The sequence below is a fragment of the Phyllobates terribilis genome, unplaced genomic scaffold (assembly GCF_046119375.1).
Source record: "Phyllobates terribilis strain yellow unplaced genomic scaffold, ASM4611937v1 Scaffold_170__1_contigs__length_4071412, whole genome shotgun sequence".
NCBI lineage: Eukaryota > Metazoa > Chordata > Amphibia > Anura > Dendrobatidae > Phyllobates > Phyllobates terribilis.
This window is the reverse complement of record NW_027362930.1, coordinates 847,521-869,367: the sequence shown is the minus strand read 5'-3', so window position 1 is coordinate 869,367 and position 21,847 is coordinate 847,521. Positions and strand designations below refer to the sequence as shown.

Below are 21,847 nucleotides of genomic sequence, written 5' to 3'. Positions count from 1 at the left end.
ATGCCTGCAGACTATAAAAGAGAACCCAACCCAAAAAGTTTGGTTGATTAGTCTGTGGCATTCTGTTAAACTGTTGCTTATGGCGGTCTCTGTGAGCTTCTCAGCGACATTCAGCCAGCCAGGTATCCTGCCTGCAGTAGATGGAATGTGGCAATGGAACGCTGGCTGCGCGTGTCATAATAGGCTCTGAGCCTTTATATACCTGTGCACAGCAGCAGCCACCTTCAGTCTGCTGCTGGACAGCCAGCAGCAGCAGCAGCAGGAGAGGTATGTAATCAGGAGCCCTCCTGCTAAGGGTAGACAGCTGCTCGTTCCACCCCACCCCCCGCCTTAATTGGTTCTCCTCCCTTCCAACGGTGTTGAGGCAGGTGGGAACAGCAGGGGGTGAAGGTGCTGTGTTTAAAGAGGTGGAGTTATGCAGATCTAAAACGCGTGGATTGCAGCAGCAGCAAGCCGAAAAGTGCAGGCATGTAAGGGATCTAGAGGTTGACAACATGTCTTCTTAACGGGAGTCCAGGAGCTCATCTCCACAAATGGACTTTTCAGGATCCTTGGGTGGCTCCGTAGTTTGAAACCAATTCTGGTTATCGCTTCTCGGCCTTTTGGCTTATATCTTGTATCTGGTCAGAAGGATCCTATAGTGTCTCCCCCTCGGCCTTGCAGCATCGCCACTTAGGTGGCTTAAGCTGCCTGCTGCTATTGGGGGGGGTACAGAGGAAACGAGAGGTGATAATGGGCGTCAAGATTCGCTATGCCGGGACCGATGATATTCGGGTCAAAAATTCTTTTCGCATTGATATTGAGGAGTCGAGGAGGAATTTCTTTAACCTGTGGTTCTTGGTGGAAGTCGTCATCTTCAAGATTTTGAATGTTGGTCGTGGAGACATCATTTGCCTACAGGAGTTCCCAAAGAATGGCCGGTACGTTTTAGTCCTTGATCGTATGGCAGCTTGCCAGAATCTTTTCAAGACTCTAAAGGATCAGCAAGCCTTGGATCATCCGGCTCTTGATGGGCTTACATTTACGGTATTGTATACTAAGGGGGAAGTGCCAGTTGTTGTGTTTATGCACAACCCCCTTGTGGATGTGGAGGACATTACTAGATTCCTGAACCGTCATTGCAGCTATGTGTCCTACTCACACAAGGTGAGGAATGAGGTGGGCTTGTGGACTGGCAAACACAAGTTTTTTGTACGGTTCCAGGAGGACCCCCAGGGACCTGGGGGTATCCACTACCCTCCCCTCAGTTTTGCCATCGGGAGGGATAGAGGGTATATGTATTTTCCTGGTGCTCCGCGGTTTTGCAGGAAGTGTAAATCCTTTGGACACTACCAAGAGGACTGCACGGTGGAGAAGTTTTGTGGGAAATGCAATAAAGAGGGTCATCTGGCAATGGAGTGTACTAACTCCATGGTTTGTAATGCATGTGGCGAGGAGGGACACGCTTTCAAGGACTGTCCCCATCGTTCCAGGTCATATGCAGAGGCCGTGTCCCCACGTCCTACTACTGCCGCCACTATTGGTGAGGCGATCGAGGTAGTAAGGGACTTCATGGAAGAGATGGAGCAAGCACCCGATCCTGCTGGTGGAAGCGCTGTTGAGATAGAGCCTGCAGATATGTCAATTTTGCTTGATGTGAGTGGTGAGGGAGAAGTGAGCGGTTCACTCTCCACAACGCCGGTGTTGGCTTTGGAAAGCTCAGAGGCAATTCATGAAGGTGGTGGTGGCCAGGGTGACTTCACCGGGGCTGTGGTGAGGCCCCCTGATGAGGACTCTGATGTGTCTTCTGCAAAGAAGTTCCGGCCAGATTTTTCACCTGCCAGTATTGGGAGCATCAGCCCCTTAAGTGATAGGAGCTATCCCGAGAGCTACAGTGCCTCTCCTAGGAGGTCTTTTTTGGAGGAGGGGGCCAGCATTCTCTGCTTAACATCAGGAATCGAGTTTCAAGACGAGAAAGGTTGACTCTTCGGTGGGGGGTATGTTCTTTTTTACCGAATATGGTTAAAAAATGGGCTCCAACATGGGCTGTAGTGTACTGTCAATAAATGTAAGGCTTATAAAATCTAAGCCTAGAAGATTGGCTATACTGGAAGAACTAAAAAATCTTGGAGCAAATATTTACTGTCTGCAAGAGTGCGGAATTGAAGAGTCACCTCCTGAAAAGGACTGGGTATATGGGCATAGTATTTGGTCAGGTTCAATGACAAACAAAAATGATGGTGTGGGGATTTTGTTGGGGAATAGGGATTTAAGTTTTGAAAATTATATGGTGGTGGAGCCAGGTCGTTGTATAATGGCAGTGGTTAAGGGGAGAGGGTGGAGGGTGAAAATTGTTAACGTGTATTGTCCAATTAACAAAGGGGATAGGTTAGCACTATTAGAGAAAATACGTTTATTTTTGCCTGGAAGGATTCCAATATTATTAGTTGGTGATTTCAATTGTGTTTCTGAAGGGGAAATTGATGTCACGGGTAAGGTCCTTAATCAAATTACATCTGATTTTTCTTTTTTAGATGCAGCGGAATTTTTGAGTAAGCCACCACCGGCCACATATAGAGCTGATAGGGGAGGAATAGTGTCCAGGATTGACCGCATGCTGTATACAAATAGAGGTTTGGTGTGTAAATTTTTTAAACAGCATGTTTTTTCTTTCACAGACCATGAATGTTTGTGGGGTATGTTTGAAGGTGATAAAAAAATGGTGCATGGTGTTGGGGTATGGAAGCTAAATGTTAGGTTGTTAGAGGATGTTAGGGTTATGAGAGACTTCGAAAGTAAGTATGAATGGTGGAGGTCTAGGAAAAATAATTTTGTGGATGTGACTGTATGGTGGGATTGGGTGAAAGTGGAAATTAAGAATTTTTTTAGGAGGTGGGGTTATAAAAAAGCAGCAATTGAAAGAGGCAGATTTAAAGATTTAAATATGAGGATTGAGTGGTTACATAAAATGAGTATGAAAGGAATTGATGTTAGTGATCAACTCAGAGGAGCGAGAGATGAGATGAAGCGTGTTTTGGAAAAGCGTGGGAAGGAAATTATTTTTAGGACGAGAGTTGAGCATTTGGATATGGATGAGAAGTGTACGAGGTACTTTTTTAAAAAAATGTGCAGTAAAAAAGATGAGTTGGATGAGGTTGTAAATGATAATGGTATGACTGTGGTTGGAAGGGAAGTGTTGGATGAGGTACATAGTTTCTATAGTAGTTTATTTGAGTCTAAATGGGTGGATGGGGGTTTGAAAGAGCATGTGTTAGGTATGTTGGAGAGTCAGCTTGAATCAGGGGAACGTGAGTGTTTGAGTGAGGATATTGTTTTTGATGAGGTTAAAAAGGCGGTGGATGGTGCGAAAAAGAATAAAACACCTGGGAAAGATGGGTTGCCTGTGGAGTTTTATGTAAAAGCATGGGATGTGATTGGTGTTGATTTTGTGGAGGTATGTCAATATATGTGGATGAATGGTGTACTTTGTAATTCCATGAAAGAAGGAGTAGTTGTTTTACTATATAAGAAGGGTGAGAAAAAGAATTTGCGTAATTGGAGGCCGATTACATTACTCAATGCAGATTATAAAGTCTTTAGCAAAATTCTGGCTAACCGTATGCGTGGGGTGATTGGAAGTGTGGTTGGTGATGATCAAGTGTGCGCGGTGCCAGGTAGGTGTATGACTGATAACCTCTTGTTGTTGAGGGACGTAATTGGAGATTGTATGTTTAGGAACGGGAAATGTATGGTTTTTTGTGTGGATTTTGAGAAAGCTTTTGATAGAGTGTCGCATGCGTTTATGTTTGAGGTGTTAGTTAGGATGGGTTTTCCTAGTGTTTTTGTGAATGCCATAAGGTGTTTGTATGATGGTGTGGTGAGTGAAGTGTTAGTGAATGGATGTTTGAGTGAGAAGGTGTGCATAAAATCAGGGGTCAGGCAGGGGTGTCCGTTGTCCCCTGTCCTGTTTATAAGTGTGATTGAGCCCCTGTTGTGCATGATTCGGAAAGAGAAAGTGATGAATGGTCTTCTGATCCCAGGGAGTGGTGGAAAGACTGTAAAGGTAATGGGGTATATGGACGATGTTGTTGTGGTGAGTGATAATATGGCTGCTATGAATCGAGCAAGGTTGCTTTTAGATTTCTTTTGTGGTGCATCTGGTTTTAGGGTGAATTGGGGGAAGTGTAGCTTTAAGTGTTTCGGGGATTCGAGTGTTAGGATGGATGGTGTGATATGTGAAGAAGGTGCTATTAAGGTTTTGGGGGTATGCTTTAACAAAGATCTGAAAGGGAATGAGAGTTGGGATGAATGCGGTAAGAGGATTGAACAGAAGTTAAATTTTTGGAGGTTACGGGACTTGACATTGTCAGGCAAAGTCCTTATTATTAAGTCAGTGATTCTTCCTATGTTACTTTTTGTGTCAGTGGTTTTTCCAGCCCCTTATAGGGGTTTTAGGCGGATTGAGAAGCTAATTTTTACGTTTTATTGGGGAAGTAAGATGGAAAAACTTAAAAGGGAATATTTGTGTAAGTTACGTGAACATGGGGGAATGGATTTCCCAAATTTTGAATTTTGTCTTGGTTTAAATTATATTAAAACGGTGGTTGTTCTGTTAGGTAGGGATAACAAGACGGCTTTTATGATTAAATATATGGCTGGATGGATGTTGTTTGGGTTGAAATGGATGAGAAGGGATGCAAGAGTGCCTGTTTCGTTTAAATGTCCAGTGTGGTATGAGTTTGTTGAAAAATTTGTTGTCAAGCATGATTTGTTGGATGTTCCTATGGGTGATTTCAAAGTGATAAGGAATGTAAGGAGAAGGATGCGTGTTAGAGAGTTTGAATGTAACATTAGGGGCTTGAGATCGAGTGAAGCGTTGTGTGTATGGAGGAACCTGAGTATAAAAGGAATATCGAATAGGCAGCGTGATATCGTATGGATGAGTTTGCATGAGATTTTGCCTGTGAGAGAGGTACAGAAGAGGAGGGATCTGATTAGAACAGAGGTCTGTCCGAGGGATGGATGTGGGGCGAGTGAAACTGTTATGCATTTGGTTTGGAATTGTGATTATGCTCAGAGTGTTTGGAAGGGAGTGGGTGGTTTATGCAAGGAACTAGCGGGCGTGAATTTTATAAATTGGAGAGTGGTAATGTTTGGGATGGGTGCAAGTAGCCGGGTGAAAGAGAGATTGTTGTGGTTGATAATGGCATGTGTAATAGAAAGTCTGTGGGACGTTAGGAATTTGTGTTTATTTAAAAGGAAAATAATCTCAGTTAATAATTGTGTTAGGATGGTTTTGTCAAGGTTATACATAGTTTATTTATGGGACAGCCGTGGCGGTGGTGGCTCTGATTCAGAAGGTTTTTGGAAAGTCAAAAAATGGAGGTCACTGGTAAAGTACCAGTAAGTCCTTGTTTAAGTGTTGTGATCTGTCTTTTTTTATGATAATGGTATGTTTTATAGTTTTTTGTCCATTCAAAAGGTATTACAACTGTTTCAGTAAAAAGTTATAAATATGAAATAAAGAAAGTACCATTATGATGTAAGACTGGGCAACGTAGTATGAGTTTTTATACTATTGATTGTTGCTTGAAAAATTTTACTGAATGGTATAAAAAAAAAATAAAAAAAAAAAATCTGTTCTTATGAGTTTAATATCTGATACGTCCCCTATCTGGGGACCATATATTAAATGGATTTTTAGAACAGGGAGATGGAAAAAGAGCTTGCTCTGTCCACTCCACGCATTGACCTGGTATTGCAGTATCTCCAGGACCGGTGCACCCCTTCTTTAATGCAGTTTCTAAAATCAGAAAGAATTGAATTCAATGTTTTTTGTTCATTTTGCTTCTTTGTCGGATTTTGGGATGGACTCTTTGGCTTTGCTTTTCTTCTCCTCATTGGATTTTTCATGTTCAAAGTTGCAGAAGCCAGATTACAAGCTCATTTTGGTTCAACTTCAGCAACTGTGCATTGCATTGCCATGTAATGTGATGCAATGCTATCTTTCTAGCTCTCCCTTTTTACTTCCTTTTGGATAAACAGACATATTAGGCAAGCATTTTGGAGCTTTCACCTAAATAACTACAGGTGGTGAGATAAGCTGCACAATATAATTGACCTTTCAGTATATTGTTGCACACACACCATCTATTTAGCAAATGCCCTTGTTATCAACAGCAGCCTTTTAAACTCACCTGAGCTAACAGGTATGTGCGCTGGTTACTCTGCTGCGCTTAAAATTTCTTTTTTGGTTTGCTACAATGCCTTTTCTGAAACGTTGTCTCCGTCTGCTGGAACACTGACTTCTTTCATTTAATGCCTGCAGACTATAAAAGAGAACCCAACCCAAAAAGTTTGGTTGATTAGTCTGTGGCATTCTGTTAAACTGTTGCTTATGGCGGTCTCTGTGAGCTTCTCAGCGACATTCAGCAAGCCAGGTATCCTGCCTGCAGTAGATGGAATGTGGCAATGGAACGCTGGCTGCGCGTGTCATAATAGGCTCTGAGCCTTTATATACCTGTGCACAGCAGCAGCCACCTTCAGCCTGCTGCTGGACAGCCAGCAGCAGCAGCAGCAGGAGAGGTATGTAATCAGGAGCCCTCCTGCTAAGGGTAGACAGCTGCTCGTTCCACCCCACCCCCCGCCTTAATTGGTTCTCCTCCCTTCCAACGGTGTTGAGGCGGGTGGGAACAGCAGGGGGTGAAGGTGCTGTGTTTAAAGAGGTGGAGTTATGCAGATCTAAAACGCGTGGATTGCAGCAGCAGCAAGCCGAAAAGTGCAGGCATGTAAGGGATCTAGAGGTTGACAACATGTCTTCTTAACGGGAGTCCAGGAGCTCATCTCCACAAATGGACTTTTCAGGATCCTTGGGTGGCTCCGTAGTTTGAAACCAATTCTGGTTATCGCTTCTCGGCCTTTTGGCTAAGATCAAGTGTAGTATCTGTTCTTATCAGTTTAATATCTGATACGTCCCCTATCTGGGGACCATATATTAAATGGATTTTTAGAACAGGGAGATGGAAAAAGAGCTTGCTCTGTCCACTCCACGCATTGACCTGGTATTGCAGTATCTCCAGGACCGGTGCACCCCTTCTTTAATGCAGTTTCTAAAATCAGAAAGAATTGAATTCAATGTTTTTTGTTCATTTTGCTTGTTTGTCGGATTTTGGGATGGACTTTTTGGCTTTGCTTTTCTTCTCCTCATTGGATTTTTCATGTTCAAAGTTGCAGAAGCCAGATTACAAGCTCATTTTGGTTCAACTTCAGCAACTGTGCATTGCATTGCCATGTAATGTGATGCAATGCTATCTTTCTAGCTCTCCCTTTTTACTTCCTTTTGGATAAACAGACATATTAGGCAAGCATTTTGGAGCTTTCACCTAAATAACTACAGGTGGTGAGATAAGCTGCACAATATAATTGACCTTTCAGTATATTGTTGCACACACACCATCTATTTAGCAAATGCCCTTGTTATCAACAGCAGCCTTTTAAACTCACCTGAGCTAACAGGTATGTGCGCTGGTTACTCTGCTGCGCTTAAAATTTCTTTTTTGGTTTGCTACAATGCCTTTTCTGAAACGTTGTCTCCCTCTGCTGGAACACTGACTTCTTTCATTTAATGCCTGCAGACTATAAAAGAGAACCCAACCCAAAAAGTTTGGTTGATTAGTCTGTGGCATTCTGTTAAACTGTTGCTTATGGCGGTCTCTGTGAGCTTCTCAGCGACATTCAGCCAGCCAGGTATCCTGCCTGCAGTAGATGGAATGTGGCAATGGAACGCTGGCTGCGCGTGTCATAATAGGCTCTGAGCCTTTATATACCTGTGCACAGCAGCAGCCACCTTCAGTCTGCTGCTGGACAGCCAGCAGCAGCAGCAGGAGAGGTATGTAATCAGGAGCCCTCCTGCTAAGGGTAGACAGCTGCTCGTTCCACCCCACCCCCCGCCTTAATTGGTTCTCCTCCCTTCCAACGGTGTTGAGGCGGGTGGGAACAGCAGGGGGTGAAGGTGCTGTGTTTAAAGAGGTGGAGTTATGCAGATCTAAAACGCGTGGATTGCAGCAGCAGCAAGCCGAAAAGTGCAGGCATGTAAGGGATCTAGAGGTTGACAACATGTCTTCTTAACGGGAGTCCAGGAGCTCATCTCCACAAATGGACTTTTCAGGATCCTTGGGTGGCTCCGTAGTTTGAAACCAATTCTGGTTATCGCTTCTCGGCCTTTTGGCTAAGATCAAGTGTAGTGTCTGTTCTTATCAGTTTAATATCTGATACGTCCCCTATCTGGGGACCATATATTAAATGGATTTTTAGAACAGGGAGATGGAAAAAGAGCTTGCTCTGTCCACTCCACGCATTGACCTGGTATTGCAGTATCTCCAGGACCGGTGCACCCCTTCTTTAATGCAGTTTCTAAAATCAGAAAGAATTGAATTCAATGTTTTTTGTTCATTTTGCTTGTTTGTCGGATTTTGGGATGGACTTTTTGGCTTTGCTTTTCTTCTCCTCATTGGATTTTTCATGTTCAAAGTTGCAGAAGCCAGATTACAAGCTCATTTTGGTTCAACTTCAGCAACTGTGCATTGCATTGCCATGTAATGTGATGCAATGCTATCTTTCTAGCTCTCCCTTTTTACTTCCTTTTGGATAAACAGACATATTAGGCAAGCATTTTGGAGCTTTCACCTAAATAACTACAGGTGGTGAGATAAGCTGCACAATATAATTGACCTTTCAGTATATTGTTGCACACACACCATCTATTTAGCAAATGCCCTTGTTATCAACAGCAGCCTTTTAAACTCACCTGAGCTAACAGGTATGTGCGCTGGTTACTCTGCTGCGCTTAAAATTTCTTTTTTGGTTTGCTACAATGCCTTTTCTGAAACGTTGTCTCCCTCTGCTGGAACACTGACTTCTTTCATTTAATGCCTGCAGACTATAAAAGAGAACCCAACCCAAAAAGTTTGGTTGATTAGTCTGTGGCATTCTGTTAAACTGTTGCTTATGGCGGTCTCTGTGAGCTTCTCAGCGACATTCAGCCAGCCAGGTATCCTGCCTGCAGTAGATGGAATGTGGCAATGGAACGCTGGCTGCGCGTGTCATAATAGGCTCTGAGCCTTTATATACCTGTGCATAGCAGTAGCCACCTTCAGTCTGCTGCTGGACAGCCAACAGCAGCAGCAGGAGAGGTATGTAATCAGGAGCCCTCCTGCTAAGGGTAGACAGCTGCTCGTTCCACCCCACGCCCCGCCTTAATTGGTTCTCCTCCCTTCCAACGGTGTTGAGGCGGGTGGGAACAGCAGGGGGTGAAGGTGCTGTGTTTAAAGAGGTGGAGTTATGCAGATCTAAAACGCGTGGATTGCAGCAGCAGCAAGCCGAAAAGTGCAGGCATGTAAGGGATCTAGAGGTTGACAACATGTCTTCTTAACGGGAGTCCAGGAGCTCATCTCCACAAATGGACTTTTCAGGATCCTTGGGTGGCTCCGTAGTTTGAAACCAATTCTGGTTATCGCTTCTCGGCCTTTTGGCTAAGATCAAGTGTAGTATCTGTTCTTATCAGTTTAATATCTGATACGTCCCCTATCTGGGGACCATATATTAAATGGATTTTTAGAACAGGGAGATGGAAAAAGAGCTTGCTCTGTCCACTCCACGCATTGACCTGGTATTGCAGTATCTCCAGGACCGGTGCACCCCTTCTTTAATGCAGTTTCTAAAATCAGAAAGAATTGAATTCAATGTTTTTTGTTCATTTTGCTTGTTTGTCGGATTTTGGGATGGACTTTTTGGCTTTGCTTTTCTTCTCCTCATTGGATTTTTCATGTTCAAAGTTGCAGAAGCCAGATTACAAGCTCATTTTGGTTCAACTTCAGCAACTGTGCATTGCATTGCCATGTAATGTGATGCAATGCTATCTTTCTAGCTCTCCCTTTTTACTTCCTTTTGGATAAACAGACATATTAGGCAAGCATTTTGGAGCTTTCACCTAAATAACTACAGGTGGTGAGATAAGCTGCACAATATAATTGACCTTTCAGTATATTGTTGCACACACACCATCTATTTAGCAAATGCCCTTGTTATCAACAGCAGCCTTTTAAACTCACCTGAGCTAACAGGTATGTGCGCTGGTTACTCTGCTGCGCTTAAAATTTCTTTTTTGGTTTGCTACAATGCCTTTTCTGAAACGTTGTCTCCCTCTGCTGGAACACTGACTTCTTTCATTTAATGCCTGCAGACTATAAAAGAGAACCCAACCCAAAAAGTTTGGTTGATTAGTCTGTGGCATTCTGTTAAACTGTTGCTTATGGCGGTCTCTGTGAGCTTCTCAGCGACATTCAGCCAGCCAGGTATCCTGCCTGCAGTAGATGGAATGTGGCAATGGAACGCTGGCTGCGCGTGTCATAATAGGCTCTGAGCCTTTATATACCTGTGCACAGCAGCAGCCACCTTCAGTCTGCTGCTGGACAGCCAGCAGCAGCAGCAGGAGAGGTATGTAATCAGGAGCCCTCCTGCTAAGGGTAGACAGCTGCTCGTTCCACCCCACCCCCCGCCTTAATTGGTTCTCCTCCCTTCCAACGCTGTTGAGGCGGGTGGGAACAGCAGGGGGTGAAGGTGCTGTGTTTAAAGAGGTGGAGTTATGCAGATCTAAAACGCGTGGATTGCAGCAGCAGCAAGCCGAAAAGTGCAGGCATGTAAGGGATCTAGAGGTTGACAACATGTCTTCTTAACGGGAGTCCAGGAGCTCATCTCCACAAATGGACTTTTCAGGATCCTTGGGTGGCTCCGTAGTTTGAAACCAATTCTGGTTATCGCTTCTCGGCCTTTTGGCTAAGATCAAGTGTAGTATCTGTTCTTATCAGTTTAATATCTGATACGTCCCCTATCTGGGGACCATATATTAAATGGATTTTTAGAACAGGGAGATGGAAAAAGAGCTTGCTCTGTCCACTCCACGCATTGACCTGGTATTGCAGTATCTCCAGGACCGGTGCACCCCTTCTTTAATGCAGTTTCTAAAATCAGAAAGAATTGAATTCAATGTTTTTTGTTCATTTTGCTTGTTTGTCGGATTTTGGGATGGACTTTTTGGCTTTGCTTTTCTTCTCCTCATTGGATTTTTCATGTTCAAAGTTGCAGAAGCCAGATTACAAGCTCATTTTGGTTCAACTTCAGCAACTGTGCATTGCATTGCCATGTAATGTGATGCAATGCTATCTTTCTAGCTCTCCCTTTTTACTTCCTTTTGGATAAACAGACATATTAGGCAAGCATTTTGGAGCTTTCACCTAAATAACTACAGGTGGTGAGATAAGCTGCACAATATAATTGACCTTTCAGTATATTGTTGCACACACACCATCTATTTAGCAAATGCCCTTGTTATCAACAGCAGCCTTTTAAACTCACCTGAGCTAACAGGTATGTGCGCTGGTTACTCTGCTGCGCTTAAAATTTCTTTTTTGGTTTGCTACAATGCCTTTTCTGAAACGTTGTCTCCCTCTGCTGGAACACTGACTTCTTTCATTTAATGCCTGCAGACTATAAAAGAGAACCCAACCCAAAAAGTTTGGTTGATTAGTCTGTGGCATTCTGTTAAACTGTTGCTTATGGCGGTCTCTGTGAGCTTCTCAGCGACATTCAGCCAGCCAGGTATCCTGCCTGCAGTAGATGGAATGTGGCAATGGAACGCTGGCTGCGCGTGTCATAATAGGCTCTGAGCCTTTATATACCTGTGCACAGCAGCAGCCACCTTCAGTCTGCTGCTGGACAGCCAGCAGCAGCAGCAGGAGAGGTATGTAATCAGGAGCCCTCCTGCTAAGGGTAGACAGCTGCTCGTTCCACCCCACCCCCCGCCTTAATTGGTTCTCCTCCCTTCCAACGGTGTTGAGGCGGGTGGGAACAGCAGGGGGTGAAGGTGCTGTGTTTAAAGAGGTGGAGTTATGCAGATCTAAAACGCGTGGATTGCAGCAGCAGCAAGCCGAAAAGTGCAGGCATGTAAGGGATCTAGAGGTTGACAACATGTCTTCTTAACGGGAGTCCAGGAGCTCATCTCCACAAATGGACTTTTCAGGATCCTTGGGTGGCTCCGTAGTTTGAAACCAATTCTGGTTATCGCTTCTCGGCCTTTTGGCTAAGATCAAGTGTAGTATCTGTTCTTATCAGTTTAATATCTGATACGTCCCCTATCTGGGGACCATATATTAAATGGATTTTTAGAACAGGGAGATGGAAAAAGAGCTTGCTCTGTCCACTCCACGCATTGACCTGGTATTGCAGTATCTCCAGGACCGGTGCACCCCTTCTTTAATGCAGTTTCTAAAATCAGAAAGAATTGAATTCAATGTTTTTTGTTCATTTTGCTTGTTTGTCGGATTTTGGGATGGACTCTTTGGCTTTGCTTTTCTTCTCCTCATTGGATTTTTCATGTTCAAAGTTGCAGAAGCCAGATTACAAGCTCATTTTGGTTCAACTTCAGCAACTGTGCATTGCATTGCCATGTAATGTGATGCAATGCTATCTTTCTAGCTCTCCCTTTTTACTTCCTTTTGGATAAACAGACATATTAGGCAAGCATTTTGGAGCTTTCACCTAAATAACTACAGGTGGTGAGATAAGCTGCACAATATAATTGACCTTTCAGTATATTGTTGCACACACACCATCTATTTAGCAAATGCCCTTGTTATCAACAGCAGCCTTTTAAACTCACCTGAGCTAACAGGTATGTGCGCTGGTTACTCTGCTGCGCTTAAAATTTCTTTTTTGGTTTGCTACAATGCCTTTTCTGAAACGTTGTCTCCCTCTGCTGGAACACTGACTTCTTTCATTTAATGCCTGCAGACTATAAAAGAGAACCCAACCCAAAAAGTTTGGTTGATTAGTCTGTGGCATTCTGTTAAACTGTTGCTTATGGCGGTCTCTGTGAGCTTCTCAGCGACATTCAGCCAGCCAGGTATCCTGCCTGCAGTAGATGGAATGTGGCAATGGAACGCTGGCTGCGCGTGTCATAATAGGCTCTGAGCCTTTATATACCTGTGCACAGCAGCAGCCACCTTCAGTCTGCTGCTGGACAGCCAGCAGCAGCAGCAGGAGAGGTATGTAATCAGGAGCCCTCCTGCTAAGGGTAGACAGCTGCTCGTTCCACCCCACCCCCCGCCTTAATTGGTTCTCCTCCCTTCCAACGGTGTTGAGGCGGGTGGGAACAGCAGGGGGTGAAGGTGCTGTGTTTAAAGAGGTGGAGTTATGCAGATCTAAAACGCGTGGATTGCAGCAGCAGCAAGCCGAAAAGTGCAGGCATGTAAGGGATCTAGAGGTTGACAACATGTCTTCTTAACGGGAGTCCAGGAGCTCATCTCCACAAATGGACTTTTCAGGATCCTTGGGTGGCTCCGTAGTTTGAAACCAATTCTGGTTATCGCTTCTCGGCCTTTTGGCTAAGATCAAGTGTAGTATCTGTTCTTATCAGTTTAATATCTGATACGTCCCCTATCTGGGGACCATATATTAAATGGATTTTTAGAACAGGGAGATGGAAAAAGAGCTTGCTCTGTCCACTCCACGCATTGACCTGGTATTGCAGTATCTCCAGGACCGGTGCACCCCTTCTTTAATGCAGTTTCTAAAATCAGAAAGAATTGAATTCAATGTTTTTTGTTCATTTTGCTTGTTTGTCGGATTTTGGGATGGACTTTTTGGCTTTGCTTTTCTTCTCCTCATTGGATTTTTCATGTTCAAAGTTGCAGAAGCCAGATTACAAGCTCATTTTGGTTCAACTTCAGCAACTGTGCATTGCATTGCCATGTAATGTGATGCAATGCTATCTTTCTAGCTCTCCCTTTTTACTTCCTTTTGGATAAACAGACATATTAGGCAAGCATTTTGGAGCTTTCACCTAAATAACTACAGGTGGTGAGATAAGCTGCACAATATAATTGACCTTTCAGTATATTGTTGCACACACACCATCTATTTAGCAAATGCCCTTGTTATCAACAGCAGCCTTTTAAACTCACCTGAGCTAACAGGTATGTGCGCTGGTTACTCTGCTGCGCTTAAAATTTCTTTTTTGGTTTGCTACAATGCCTTTTCTGAAACGTTGTCTCCCTCTGCTGGAACACTGACTTCTTTCATTTAATGCCTGCAGACTATAAAAGAGAACCCAACCCAAAAAGTTTGGTTGATTAGTCTGTGGCATTCTGTTAAACTGTTGCTTATGGCGGTCTCTGTGAGCTTCTCAGCGACATTCAGCCAGCCAGGTATCCTGCCTGCAGTAGATGGAATGTGGCAATGGAACGCTGGCTGCGCGTGTCATAATAGGCTCTGAGCCTTTATATACCTGTGCACAGCAGCAGCCACCTTCAGTCTGCTGCTGGACAGCCAGCAGCAGCAGCAGGAGAGGTATGTAATCAGGAGCCCTCCTGCTAAGGGTAGACAGCTGCTCGTTCCACCCCACCCCCCGCCTTAATTGGTTCTCCTCCCTTCCAACGGTGTTGAGGCGGGTGGGAACAGCAGGGGGTGAAGGTGCTGTGTTTAAAGAGGTGGAGTTATGCAGATCTAAAACGCGTGGATTGCAGCAGCAGCAAGCCGAAAAGTGCAGGCATGTAAGGGATCTAGAGGTTGACAACATGTCTTCTTAACGGGAGTCCAGGAGCTCATCTCCACAAATGGACTTTTCAGGATCCTTGGGTGGCTCCGTAGTTTGAAACCAATTCTGGTTATCGCTTCTCGGCCTTTTGGCTAAGATCAAGTGTAGTATCTGTTCTTATCAGTTTAATATCTGATACGTCCCCTATCTGGGGACCATATATTAAATGGATTTTTAGAACAGGGAGATGGAAAAAGAGCTTGCTCTGTCCACTCCACGCATTGACCTGGTATTGCAGTATCTCCAGGACCGGTGCACCCCTTCTTTAATGCAGTTTCTAAAATCAGAAAGAATTGAATTCAATGTTTTTTGTTCATTTTGCTTGTTTGTCGGATTTTGGGATGGACTCTTTGGCTTTGCTTTTCTTCTCCTCATTGGATTTTTCATGTTCAAAGTTGCAGAAGCCAGATTACAAGCTCATTTTGGTTCAACTTCAGCAACTGTGCATTGCATTGCCATGTAATGTGATGCAATGCTATCTTTCTAGCTCTCCCTTTTTACTTCCTTTTGGATAAACAGACATATTAGGCAAGCATTTTGGAGCTTTCACCTAAATAACTACAGGTGGTGAGATAAGCTGCACAATATAATTGACCTTTCAGTATATTGTTGCACACACACCATCTATTTAGCAAATGCCCTTGTTATCAACAGCAGCCTTTTAAACTCACCTGAGCTAACAGGTATGTGCGCTGGTTACTCTGCTGCGCTTAAAATTTCTTTTTTGGTTTGCTACAATGCCTTTTCTGAAACGTTGTCTCCCTCTGCTGGAACACTGACTTCTTTCATTTAATGCCTGCAGACTATAAAAGAGAACCCAACCCAAAAAGTTTGGTTGATTAGTCTGTGGCATTCTGTTAAACTGTTGCTTATGGCGGTCTCTGTGAGCTTCTCAGCGACATTCAGCCAGCCAGGTATCCTGCCTGCAGTAGATGGAATGTGGCAATGGAACGCTGGCTGCGCGTGTCATAATAGGCTCTGAGCCTTTATATACCTGTGCACAGCAGCAGCCACCTTCAGTCTGCTGCTGGACAGCCAGCAGCAGCAGCAGGAGAGGTATGTAATCAGGAGCCCTCCTGCTAAGGGTAGACAGCTGCTCGTTCCACCCCACCCCCCGCCTTAATTGGTTCTCCTCCCTTCCAACGGTGTTGAGGCGGGTGGGAACAGCAGGGGGTGAAGGTGCTGTGTTTAAAGAGGTGGAGTTATGCAGATCTAAAACGCGTGGATTGCAGCAGCAGCAAGCCGAAAAGTGCAGGCATGTAAGGGATCTAGAGGTTGACAACATGTCTTCTTAACGGGAGTCCAGGAGCTCATCTCCACAAATGGACTTTTCAGGATCCTTGGGTGGCTCCGTAGTTTGAAACCAATTCTGGTTATCGCTTCTCGGCCTTTTGGCTAAGATCAAGTGTAGTATCTGTTCTTATCAGTTTAATATCTGATACGTCCCCTATCTGGGGACCATATATTAAATGGATTTTTAGAACAGGGAGATGGAAAAAGAGCTTGCTCTGTCCACTCCACGCATTGACCTGGTATTGCAGTATCTCCAGGACCGGTGCACCCCTTCTTTAATGCAGTTTCTAAAATCAGAAAGAATTGAATTCAATGTTTTTTGTTCATTTTGCTTGTTTGTCGGATTTTGGGATGGACTCTTTGGCTTTGCTTTTCTTCTCCTCATTGGATTTTTCATGTTCAAAGTTGCAGAAGCCAGATTACAAGCTCATTTTGGTTCAACTTCAGCAACTGTGCATTGCATTGCCATGTAATGTGATGCAATGCTATCTTTCTAGCTCTCCCTTTTTACTTCCTTTTGGATAAACAGACATATTAGGCAAGCATTTTGGAGCTTTCACCTAAATAACTACAGGTGGTGAGATAAGCTGCACAATATAATTGACCTTTCAGTATATTGTTGCACACACACCATCTATTTAGCAAATGCCCTTGTTATCAACAGCAGCCTTTTAAACTCACCTGAGCTAACAGGTATGTGCGCTGGTTACTCTGCTGCGCTTAAAATTTCTTTTTTGGTTTGCTACAATGCCTTTTCTGAAACGTTGTCTCCTTCTGCTGGAACACTGACTTCTTTCATTTAATGCCTGCAGACTATAAAAGAGAACCCAACCCAAAAAGTTTGGTTGATTAGTCTGTGGCATTCTGTTAAACTGTTGCTTATGGCGGTCTCTGTGAGCTTCTCAGCGACATTCAGCCAGCCAGGTATCCTGCCTGCAGTAGATGGAATGTGGCAATGGAACGCTGGCTACGCGTGTCATAATAGGCTCTGAGCCTTTATATACCTGTGCACAGCAGCAGCCACCTTCAGTCTGCTGCTGGACAGCCAGCAGCAGCAGCAGCAGGAGAGGTATGTAATCAGGAGCCCTCCTGCTAAGGGTAGACAGCTGCTCGTTCCACCCCACCCCCCGCCTTAATTGGTTCTCCTCCCTTCCAACGGTGTTGAGGCGGGTGGGAACAGCAGGGGGTGAAGGTGCGGTGTTTAAAGAGGTGGAGTTATGCAGATCTAAAACGCGTGGATTGCAGCAGCAGCAAGCCGAAAAGTGCAGGCATGTAAGGGATCTAGAGGTTGACAACATGTCTTCTTAACGGGAGTCCAGGAGCTCATCTCCACAAATGGACTTTTCAGGATCCTTGGGTGGCTCCGTAGTTTGAAACCAATTCTGGTTATCGCTTCTCGGCCTTTTGGCTAAGATCAAGTGTAGTATCTGTTCTTATCAGTTTAATATCTGATACGTCCCCTATCTGGGGACCATATATTAAATGGATTTTTAGAACAGGGAGATGGAAAAAGAGCTTGCTCTGTCCACTCCACGCATTGACCTGGTATTGCAGTATCTCCAGGACCGGTGCACCCCTTCTTTAATGCAGTTTCTAAAATCAGAAAGAATTGAATTCAATGTTTTTTGTTCATTTTGCTTGTTTGTCGGATTTTGGGATGGACTCTTTGGCTTTGCTTTTCTTCTCCTCATTGGATTTTTCATGTTCAAAGTTGCAGAAGCCAGATTACAAGCTCATTTTGGTTCAACTTCAGCAACTGTGCATTGCATTGCCATGTAATGTGATGCAATGCTATCTTTCTAGCTCTCCCTTTTTACTTCCTTTTGGATAAACAGACATATTAGGCAAGCATTTTGGAGCTTTCACCTAAATAACTACAGGTGGTGAGATAAGCTGCACAATATAATTGACCTTTCAGTATATTGTTGCACACACACCATCTATTTAGCAAATGCCCTTGTTATCAACAGCAGCCTTTTAAACTCACCTGAGCTAACAGGTATGTGCGCTGGTTACTCTGCTGCGCTTAAAATTTCTTTTTTGGTTTGCTACAATGCCTTTTCTGAAACGTTGTCTCCCTCTGCTGGAACACTGACTTCTTTCATTTAATGCCTGCAGACTATAAAAGAGAACCCAACCCAAAAAGTTTGGTTGATTAGTCTGTGGCATTCTGTTAAACTGTTGCTTATGGCGGTCTCTGTGAGCTTCTCAGCGACATTCAGCCAGCCAGGTATCCTGCCTGCAGTAGATGGAATGTGGCAATGGAACGCTGGCTGCGCGTGTCATAATAGGCTCTGAGCCTTTATATACCTGTGCACAGCAGCAGCCACCTTCAGTCTGCTGCTGGACAGCCAGCAGCAGCAGCAGGAGAGGTATGTAATCAGGAGCCCTCCTGCTAAGGGTAGACAGCTGCTCGTTCCACCCCACCCCCCGCCTTAATTGGTTCTCCTCCCTTCCAACGGTGTTGAGGCGGGTGGGAACAGCAGGGGGTGAAGGTGCTGTGTTTAAAGAGGTGGAGTTATGCAGATCTAAAACGCGTGGATTGCAGCAGCAGCAAGCCGAAAAGTGCAGGCATGTAAGGGATCTAGAGGTTGACAACATGTCTTCTTAACGGGAGTCCAGGAGCTCATCTCCACAAATGGACTTTTCAGGATCCTTGGGTGGCTCCGTAGTTTGAAACCAATTCTGGTTATCGCTTCTCGGCCTTTTGGCTAAGATCAAGTGTAGTATCTGTTCTTATCAGTTTAATATCTGATACGTCCCCTATCTGGGGACCATATATTAAATGGATTTTTAGAACAGGGAGATGGAAAAAGAGCTTGCTCTGTCCACTCCACGCATTGACCTGGTATTGCAGTATCTCCAGGACCGGTGCACCCCTTCTTTAATGCAGTTTCTAAAATCAGAAAGAATTGAATTCAATGTTTTTTGTTCATTTTGCTTGTTTGTCGGATTTTGGGATGGACTTTTTGGCTTTGCTTTTCTTCTCCTCATTGGATTTTTCATGTTCAAAGTTGCAGAAGCCAGATTACAAGCTCATTTTGGTTCAACTTCAGCAACTGTGCATTGCATTGCCATGTAATGTGATGCAATGCTATCTTTCTAGCTCTCCCTTTTTACTTCCTTTTGGATAAACAGACATATTAGGCAAGCATTTTGGAGCTTTCACCTAAATAACTACAGGTGGTGAGATAAGCTGCACAATATAATTGACCTTTCAGTATATTGTTGCACACACACCATCTATTTAGCAAATGCCCTTGTTATCAACAGCAGCCTTTTAAACTCACCTGAGCTAACAGGTATGTGCGCTGGTTACTCTGCTGCGCTTAAAATTTCTTTTTTGGTTTGCTACAATGCCTTTTCTGAAACGTTGTCTCCCTCTGCTGGAACACTGACTTCTTTCATTTAATGCCTGCAGACTATAAAAGAGAACCCAACCCAAAAAGTTTGGTTGATTAGTCTGTGGCATTCTGTTAAACTGTTGCTTATGGCGGTCTCTGTGAGCTTCTCAGCGACATTCAGCCAGCCAGGTATCCTGCCTGCAGTAGATGGAATGTGGCAATGGAACGCTGGCTGCGCGTGTCATAATAGGCTCTGAGCCTTTATATACCTGTGCACAGCAGCAGCCACCTTCAGTCTGCTGCTGGACAGCCAGCAGCAGCAGCAGGAGAGGTATGTAATCAGGAGCCCTCCTGCTAAGGGTAGACAGCTGCTCGTTCCACCCCACCCCCCGCCTTAATTGGTTCTCCTCCCTTCCAACGGTGTTGAGGCGGGTGGGAACAGCAGGGGGTGAAGGTGCTGTGTTTAAAGAGGTGGAGTTATGCAGATCTAAAACGCGTGGATTGCAGCAGCAGCAAGCCGAAAAGTGCAGGCATGTAAGGGATCTAGAGGTTGACAACATGTCTTCTTAACGGGAGTCCAGGAGCTCATCTCCACAAATGGACTTTTCAGGATCCTTGGGTGGCTCCGTAGTTTGAAACCAATTCTGGTTATCGCTTCTCGGCCTTTTGGCTAAGATCAAGTGTAGTATCTGTTCTTATCAGTTTAATATCTGATACGTCCCCTATCTGGGGACCATATATTAAATGGATTTTTAGAACAGGGAGATGGAAAAAGAGCTTGCTCTGTCCACTCCACGCATTGACCTGGTATTGCAGTATCTCCAGGACCGGTGCACCCCTTCTTTAATGCAGTTTCTAAAATCAGAAAGAATTGAATTCAATGTTTTTTGTTCATTTTGCTTGTTTGTCGGATTTTGGGATGGACTCTTTGGCTTTGCTTTTCTTCTCCTCATTGGATTTTTCATGTTCAAAGTTGCAGAAGCCAGATTACAAGCTCATTTTGGTTCAACTTCAGCAACTGTGCATTGCATTGCCATGTAATGTGATGCAATGCTATCTTTCTAGCTCTCCCTTTTTACTTCCTTTTGGATAAACAGACATATTAGGCAAGCATTTTGGAGCTTTCACCTAAATAACTACAGGTGGTGAGATAAGCTGCACAATATAATTGACCTTTCAGTATATTGTTGCACACACACCATCTATTTAGCAAATGCCCTTGTTATCAACAGCAGCCTTTTAAACTCACCTGAGCTAACAGGTATGTGCGCTGGTTACTCTGCTGCGCTTAAAATTTCTTTTTTGGTTTGCTACAATGCCTTTTCTGAAACGTTGTCTCCCTCTGCTGGAACACTGACTTCTTTCATTTAATGCCTGCAGACTATAAAAGAGAACCCAACCCAAAAAGTTTGGTTGATTAGTCTGTGGCATTCTGTTAAACTGTTGCTTATGGCGGTCTCTGTGAGCTTCTCAGCGACATTCAGCCAGCCAGGTATCCTGCCTGCAGTAGATGGAATGTGGCAATGGAACGCTGGCTGCGCGTGTCATAATAGGCTCTGAGCCTTTATATACCTGTGCACAGCAGCAGCCACCTTCAGTCTGCTGCTGGACAGCCAGCAGCAGCAGCAGGAGAGGTATGTAATCAGGAGCCCTCCTGCTAAGGGTAGACAGCTGCTCGTTCCACCCCACCCCCCGCCTTAATTGGTTCTCCTCCCTTCCAACGGTGTTGAGGCGGGTGGGAACAGCAGGGGGTGAAGGTGCTGTGTTTAAAGAGGTGGAGTTATGCAGATCTAAAACGCGTGGATTGCAGCAGCAGCAAGCCGAAAAGTGCAGGCATGTAAGGGATCTAGAGGTTGACAACATGTCTTCTTAACGGGAGTCCAGGAGCTCATCTCCACAAATGGACTTTTCAGGATCCTTGGGTGGCTCCGTAGTTTGAAACCAATTCTGGTTATCGCTTCTCGGCCTTTTGGCTAAGATCAAGTGTAGTATCTGTTCTTATCAGTTTAATATCTGATACGTCCCCTATCTGGGGACCATATATTAAATGGATTTTTAGAACAGGGAGATGGAAAAAGAGCTTGCTCTGTCCACTCCACGCATTGACCTGGTATTGCAGTATCTCCAGGACCGGTGCACCCCTTCTTTAATGCAGTTTCTAAAATCAGAAAGAATTGAATTCAATGTTTTTTGTTCATTTTGCTTGTTTGTCGGATTTTGGGATGGACTTTTTGGCTTTGCTTTTCTTCTCCTCATTGGATTTTTCATGTTCAAAGTTGCAGAAGCCAGATTACAAGCTCATTTTGGTTCAACTTCAGCAACTGTGCATTGCATTGCCATGTAATGTGATGCAATGCTATCTTTCTAGCTCTCCCTTTTTACTTCCTTTTGGATAAACAGACATATTAGGCAAGCATTTTGGAGCTTTCACCTAAATAACTACAGGTGGTGAGATAAGCTGCACAATATAATTGACCTTTCAGTATATTGTTGCACACACACCATCTATTTAGCAAATGCCCTTGTTATCAACAGCAGCCTTTTAAACTCACCTGAGCTAACAGGTATGTGCGCTGGTTAC

General features: G+C 44.3%; 13 non-coding genes across 13 annotated transcripts; all 13 read left to right on the top strand.

Annotated features, from left to right (window-relative positions):
• Positions 1-5,571: 5,571 nt before the first annotated feature.
• On the top strand, positions 5,572-5,768 carry LOC141211804 (U2 spliceosomal RNA). The gene has a single exon (XR_012281717.1). It is a non-coding gene; the product is annotated as a U2 spliceosomal RNA (small nuclear RNA).
• A 1,115-nt stretch (positions 5,769-6,883) lies between these two features.
• LOC141212040 (U2 spliceosomal RNA) lies at positions 6,884-7,074 on the top strand. The gene has a single exon (XR_012281859.1). It is a non-coding gene; the product is annotated as a U2 spliceosomal RNA (small nuclear RNA).
• Positions 7,075-8,186: 1,112 nt separating this feature from the next.
• On the top strand, positions 8,187-8,377 carry LOC141211516 (U2 spliceosomal RNA). The gene has a single exon (XR_012281488.1). It is a non-coding gene; the product is annotated as a U2 spliceosomal RNA (small nuclear RNA).
• Positions 8,378-9,489: 1,112 nt separating this feature from the next.
• Positions 9,490-9,680, top strand: LOC141212038 (U2 spliceosomal RNA). Its single transcript, XR_012281857.1, has one exon. It is a non-coding gene; the product is annotated as a U2 spliceosomal RNA (small nuclear RNA).
• A 1,112-nt stretch (positions 9,681-10,792) lies between these two features.
• On the top strand, positions 10,793-10,983 carry LOC141212037 (U2 spliceosomal RNA). The gene has a single exon (XR_012281856.1). It is a non-coding gene; the product is annotated as a U2 spliceosomal RNA (small nuclear RNA).
• Positions 10,984-12,095: 1,112 nt separating this feature from the next.
• LOC141212036 (U2 spliceosomal RNA) lies at positions 12,096-12,286 on the top strand. Its single transcript, XR_012281855.1, has one exon. It is a non-coding gene; the product is annotated as a U2 spliceosomal RNA (small nuclear RNA).
• A 1,112-nt stretch (positions 12,287-13,398) lies between these two features.
• LOC141212035 (U2 spliceosomal RNA) lies at positions 13,399-13,589 on the top strand. The gene has a single exon (XR_012281854.1). It is a non-coding gene; the product is annotated as a U2 spliceosomal RNA (small nuclear RNA).
• Positions 13,590-14,701: 1,112 nt separating this feature from the next.
• On the top strand, positions 14,702-14,892 carry LOC141212034 (U2 spliceosomal RNA). The gene has a single exon (XR_012281853.1). It is a non-coding gene; the product is annotated as a U2 spliceosomal RNA (small nuclear RNA).
• Positions 14,893-16,004: 1,112 nt separating this feature from the next.
• On the top strand, positions 16,005-16,195 carry LOC141212033 (U2 spliceosomal RNA). The gene has a single exon (XR_012281852.1). It is a non-coding gene; the product is annotated as a U2 spliceosomal RNA (small nuclear RNA).
• Positions 16,196-17,310: 1,115 nt separating this feature from the next.
• On the top strand, positions 17,311-17,501 carry LOC141212032 (U2 spliceosomal RNA). Its single transcript, XR_012281851.1, has one exon. It is a non-coding gene; the product is annotated as a U2 spliceosomal RNA (small nuclear RNA).
• Positions 17,502-18,613: 1,112 nt separating this feature from the next.
• Positions 18,614-18,804, top strand: LOC141212031 (U2 spliceosomal RNA). Its single transcript, XR_012281850.1, has one exon. It is a non-coding gene; the product is annotated as a U2 spliceosomal RNA (small nuclear RNA).
• Positions 18,805-19,916: 1,112 nt separating this feature from the next.
• On the top strand, positions 19,917-20,107 carry LOC141212030 (U2 spliceosomal RNA). Its single transcript, XR_012281849.1, has one exon. It is a non-coding gene; the product is annotated as a U2 spliceosomal RNA (small nuclear RNA).
• Positions 20,108-21,219: 1,112 nt separating this feature from the next.
• LOC141212029 (U2 spliceosomal RNA) lies at positions 21,220-21,410 on the top strand. The gene has a single exon (XR_012281848.1). It is a non-coding gene; the product is annotated as a U2 spliceosomal RNA (small nuclear RNA).
• The last annotated feature ends 437 nt before the right edge of the window (positions 21,411-21,847 follow it).